At 41.1% G+C, this 6,387-nt stretch overlaps 1 long non-coding RNA gene across 1 annotated transcript in view; it reads left to right on the forward strand.

Annotated features, from left to right (window-relative positions):
* The window catches only part of LOC134078706 (uncharacterized), a 142,402-nt gene extending 142,105 nt beyond the window's left edge, over positions 1-297 (forward strand). Inside the window, exon 2 of the long non-coding RNA XR_009938853.1 lies at positions 156-297. This is a non-coding gene — a long non-coding RNA (uncharacterized LOC134078706). The remainder of the gene's footprint in view (positions 1-155) is intronic.
* Positions 298-6,387: the final 6,090 nt, after the last annotated feature.

Consider the following 6,387-nt stretch of genomic DNA (forward strand, 5'->3'; position numbering starts at 1 on the left):
TTAACCTCTGTACTGTACATGTGGAAGTGTTTTTACATAGGAAATGCTTGAAACTTACTCATTCATACAGACACACACTCTCTCTCTGTCTCTGTCTCTGTCTCTCTCTCTCTCTCACACACACACATACACACACACACACACACAGTTCTCAGACACTGTTCTTATGCAGGCCTGTCCTTACAGATTAAGATGGTGGATGTGTGTTGTGCCTTTGTTTTTAATCAGTACAACATTTTTATATATGTGTTTTTAACAGAATAGTACAAATAAACTCCAATCGTCCAGTGCTATAAACACCTGGTGTGGTTATTGGAATGGTCATAAAGACGTCCTGTGGTGTACCAGAAGCTCTAAGATTGAACAGTACCCACCTCATCTCCCTGCTGTGGCAATTATCATGCGGAATTATAGTACAAATCAATACTTTCTTTTTGAGTAGTGAAACGAGCAATGACTTTCAGAGGAAAAAGCACAGAGTAACATTGAGTGCACAGAGTAAAACTATTAACATTACATTACATTACACTACATTTGGCTGACACTTTTTAACCAAAGCGACATAGATTTTTGCGCTTTTAAGAGCAGTTCTAGCAACACATTTTACAACAGTAACCAACAACCACAATAAGGGAATCAATGAGAGCACAATTGTCCGTAGGATATAAGAAAGACTAGTTGTAAGTAGTACTATGAGTGGAGAGCTGGGGTTTCAGACTTTTTTGTTTTACATTAATACATTGCTAATGTGCAGACTGAATGCAGTAGTTAGTAAGTTAGTAAGTTGGTTGAGGATGCTGAATGCCAGATCAGAACAAGGCCTTTTGGCTGGTACTTAGTTCTTTGGGACTTTGATAACCAGTCTGCTTTGGGTATACTGTTCTTTCATTGAAATGCCATGCAAAGGCACATCAGCTAGCTCAGCATTTGTGAGGTGAAAAGGTTGAATATTTAAGCAGGTTTGGAATGGCTAATCCTATGCTTTACCTCATGGAAAGGGGATCACAAGTCACACACACATACACAGGCACACGTTCAGAGGTCACACACACACACACACACACACACACACACACACACACACACACACAGACACGCAGGCACACAGGCACACACGTTCACAGGACACAATCATGTTGCCAGGCCAACGTAAGAGTCAACAACAGATACAAACACAACTAACACAACACACACAAACACAATGTTCAATGAGAGACTGGACTGACTGAGACTGATTATTTGCAACATAGAAATAAAAGCACAAAAAATACCCTAGACCTGTTTTTTTTTTTAAAAAAGGCAGAACAATTACATTATGGTGTGTTGTGGAGCTCTCTTGTGCTGCCAAATGCCAATGTAGGCTACAGAAATATGTTCACAGAAGCTGCTGATATAGTGGTTCTACTTAGGCTACTTTAGCTGATGCAATTACAGTAGCAGTTCTGTGTGGCCGTGACAGGGTGGATTTGTATTATACGCTAGAACTGACTTGTGGAAGGTGAAGGGATTTTTTTCCCCAAGCATGCCACTTTGATATGTTTTTCAGTCCAATACATGTAATCTATTATCACATACACTCAGGACCACCTGACACATCTTACAATAGAATTATGAATACAAAGAAGGAATTATTCTCTCAGCATACAATTTGCCCTTTCTGATTTCCAACATAGCCTAGTCTATATATTTCCAGCAGGAAACTACTCTGAATGTGTCGTGGTAATTCTATGGAGTGGTTTCTGGGGGGTAGACAGAAAGAGAGAGAACACTAAAGACAAACATGTTGGCATGGATACAGTGGAACTCTCCGGAACTATGAGATTTTCCATTGAGGAAATAAAAGGCTCAAAGTGAGAACTTGAGGTACCCTGAAGCTCATTGCTCAGGGGCTTAGATGAAGCCCACAGTGTTTTGTTTTAATCATTCATTCATTTACACATTCATTCATTCATTCATGCCAGGCCTCCATTCAGAAGCTGTCCATTGTCTGGTGCCAGGGAACAGGTTCCTCAGACTGTGTTCACTGAATTCGTTTTTGGTGTCTGGGAAACGATCTGTCTAATCGATGGGTCCGGGAGCTGAGGTGAATAAGGACTACAGCAACATTGAAATGTGTTGACGTGCAAAGCCTCTGCTGAATCAGGAGAGAACTCACTTGGTTTTTAGATACAGCGTACTGTAGATAGTGTTTTGTGGAGACAAGGGAACTTCTTGAAATCACAAATTGCAACCATATAGGGTCACTGCACTGTAATCATACAGTGATACCATGTTCCACACTAAGGCATGGCTTTAGAGAAATAAATAGGCCTGAGGGTAAAATGGCATCCGTATAGCATGCATGCTTAATCTTGATCAAGATAAAAGGATTCCACTTCACACTGTCATCAAAATGCATTGTTTTCACAGCCACATTTTTTTAGGTTATTCAGCACACAATTACTTTAGGCCTAAGACATTTTTGGTTGGGGGGCTTATGATGCCTTGGCTATAAGAATTTTATTTCCAACCCCATATCAAGAATGTACAATTTGTAGATTACTCAGCCACACTAATGAAGTTCAGTGGCAAATAGTTTCGGGCTAGAGAATTGGATTCGGGTGGTACAAAGGTGCTGACAATGTTCTTTTTCTCAGCCACACAGTTTAATGTTTGATCATTTTGATTAAATCTTCATTGATTTGTTTTCTTTTTATATACATTGTACCTACTATACCTATTTATTATATGTATTTATTCTATGTGTTTGTATACACTGTCTTAATGACATGTACCCTTTTGGTGTCTGAAATAAAGATGTGATTGTTTGATTGAATAATGTTTTTTTATATATATCCTTCCACCATTTCAACTCCCTATACTGTAGTACAGTGTAGTCTTCTCTTACCCCAGAGAGAGTGAGAGTTGCCATGATTCTTGTCATGCTAAGCTACACAATGCTAGCTCAGTAGACTTTACTGGTCGTGTGGGCCGTCCATGGGACAGATTTAGCGTGCAGGGCACATGCACTGGAATGCAGGCTACGGAACAGCACCAAAGCTCCTTGTGAATAAGGAGAGTGACAGAGCCAGAGCTTGAAGATGTAGTGGGCCGACCCTGAACCTTTTGTCTTCAAGTTGGTCTTCATGCCAGTCACGGAAAATTGAGGGGGAGCGTGTGTGTGTGTGTGTGTGTGTGTGTGTGTGCGCAAGGCTGAAATCCTTTCTCCGATTAACAAGGCCCCCTTTCTCCCAGAACCCCTCTCCCCAGAGTGGCCCTCCAGCCAAGTCACATTCAGGCGAGCACAAAACAGACACCTCAGAGAAGGACAGCATTGAGGCCGATTGGGTCCAGGGAACAGCATTGAGGCTTTCCCCTCTTATTATTCTAGTCCCTTTTTTTACTCAGCGTTCACCAACAGCAGGAAATCCTTTGAAAAAAAGAAAGAAAGAAAAGAAGACTGTGCCATGGTATCTATCAGTTCTTGTGTTCACATTCACAGTAGTGTATAACACCATCTGGGTTCAGATTCAGAATATTCAAGAGTGGGTAAACTCATTAATATTTTAGAGCTAACTGAAAGACATGGCATGTAATCACTGTCTTTGTGATATATTTTTTCTTGCTGGTGCCAATCTCTCCTTTTTTTTCTTATTACAAGTTACCATATCTGAAAAAAGTTTGACCTTTGGTTCCTCTACAATCAGAGGATCTTTGATTTTTGCATAGAGATGAAAACGTTCACTAATTAACTCACTCTCTTATACCACTGCATTCTGATCACTGTTGATGACAATGGACAATACTGGAGTGCAGTCGAGACTTGATTACTGCTTCTAGATGACTAGCTTGCCTCAAATGTCTTGGCCATTGACCAACGCCTGTGATATGAAGAAGCAACGTGGAAACCCTCTCATTAAGATAATGTCCTTTCGGGATTTAGCAGAGCGTAAACAACACTGTCCTGGCAGAGAAACGTTGTGCATTGGCAATCAGCACGACTTGTTCCCCAGTGACTAATGAGATGAAATGATCGACTTGACAATGATATCACTTGGTTCATTAGGGCTTGATTAGGCAAGGTTATCAAGTTTGACTGTCAAATGTGTATATTTCCTAGCCTTGCCTGTCAACCTACTTCCGTTCAATTTCTTTTCCCTACAGTACGTCGTCTGGAATAGCTTGATCTGCCTTCGTTTACTCCAGCAAGAGCACCTCCGTCCAACCAGCGAATCGAGGGTGTTCCTGATAGCGATAACTTTTAAGTTGCAAGCCTATCGTTATCGTTGTGTCCCCCGTGATTAGTATACGGCATTACAAACGTCAGTGATTGAACTTCAATGATTTCAAACTTCAGGCAAGCGTATACCAACCAGGAAATGCACGTTTGCCAAAGGATATAGGCCAGACTCACTGCGAAGAGTCATGGTCTCCAGGCTATACTGAATATATTTCTCTCCTTTACCTCCTCTACTTCAATGTTAAAATACTTAAATGTTATTCCATTGCTGTAAGTCACTTTAGATAAATGCATCTGCTAACTGAACTATCTAACTGTCTATTTAATAATGCAACCTCAGTTAAATGATTTGATTTATTTCAGGGCAACAGTGTGTGTGCGTGTGCGTGTGCGTGTGCGTGTGCGTGTGCGTGTGCGTGTGCGTGTGTGTGTGTGTGTGTGTGTTGTGATGGAGATAATGATGAGACAAGCTAGATGAGAGGCGATGACCCTAACCTTGGCGTGGATTCCCCTGCTTTCTTCCTGTGTCTCTTCTGTCTCTGTGAGCTGTGCCGTGTCTCTTCTCTGTCTCTTGGACAATCATCACACACAGGGCCTGCGCTGTGCTTTAGGGCGGTGAGGTGGAGTGTGTGGGAGGAGAGGGGAGAGGGGAAACTAAGAAGGTGTGAGGCTGAGACTTAGCCCCAGTATGATGCAGTGGCCTGGGGCCTCATTACAGAAACTTCCTAACTCTGAAATCCTATCTTATCTCAGTTTAGAATGTCATTTAGGATTTTTGGTATTACAGAAGCATGTTTCCTAACTGCATTTAGGACAAAATCCTATCTTAACTTAAGATAGGAATTTGGCCATTACAGAGAGGGGAGAGGGGAGAGGGGAAACTAAGAGGGTGTGAGGCTGAGACTTAGCCCCAGTATGATGCAGTGGCCTGGGCTCTATTCAGGAAACAGTCCCCAGGCCCAGGGTCACTGTGGGGCCTCACCTTGACTTACCAATGGGCTAACCACATGGACTTGTCTAACTTTTCTTACTTATTCTCCTTTTTTCTTTACCCCTCTCTCATATTTTTCTCCTCACACAATCATTCTTTTCTCACACATCCCTCACTTCCTGTCACACCTTTTGATATGTTTCTTTCTTTCTTTCTTTCTTTCTTTCTTTCTTTACTTTCACATAACAGTGTTATCTTCACTTGTTTACTCTCTCTTTTACTTCCCATTTCTGCCTCCCATTTCTCGGTTACTAATTTCTATAGTTTTCCTTGATTACTTTACACCTGCCGTCAATGCACCGGTTCACTCAAGCCTGCACCAAAACTATTCCCCCCCAAAAAAACATGTAACAAAACCAAATCTTTCCTTCAAACAGTACAACTTGTGGTCAAATTAATACATTTTTCCAATACTTTAATCATCACAGAAAATAAACCAAATGAAACCTATTACTGTACATTGGAATTTACTAGAGTAACACACACATTCAAATACGTAAGTACTATACAGTCTAGTAAATATTCAGTCCACTCTGTCACAACAATTAGGCCACATATTCTCTTGCATATATCTTGCAAAGAGCAACACAACGACAATAGCTGTATGGATGGATACAGACTGACTGCAGATTGAATGATATGGGGGGGGAGTCTCGTTTAGGTGCACTGGTGATTTCACACTAATGCAGCTCATTTCTAATAGTTGTCAGCAGATGTTTAGCTTATGTTTACCATATGAAACCAATAACATCTGGGCTGTTCAGATGATATTAGCGTATTTTGCAAATGAATGAAAAATGAGTGAACCACCTAATGCATTTGTAGGAGATCACTTTAGCTGTGCTTTGGAGGTGATGATAAGGACACGGTGCATCCCAGCTTCACATAATTCTCAATACCAATTTCAAGTTTTTGCCTGCAGTGGCACAGCACCTACTTCAGAGAACCAGTTTGGCTTATAATCAAATGTGCGACCTCTTTGAAAAGCTGGGACTCTGTAGTTTCTTGGAAGAAATAACAGAGTGACTGTGTGAAGTACTGACACCGACTTACAGAGGCTAGAATATTGTTTTGTCTTTCTGAAAATCTCTCCATCTCTGAACTGACCACTTTTCAACCCTCTAGGTCGTTTGATGACTTAAAAACATACTGTAACTGACTCCTAACACCAAGTTGT

Source organism: Sardina pilchardus, chromosome 4 (assembly GCF_963854185.1).
Source record: "Sardina pilchardus chromosome 4, fSarPil1.1, whole genome shotgun sequence".
NCBI lineage: Eukaryota > Metazoa > Chordata > Actinopteri > Clupeiformes > Clupeidae > Sardina > Sardina pilchardus.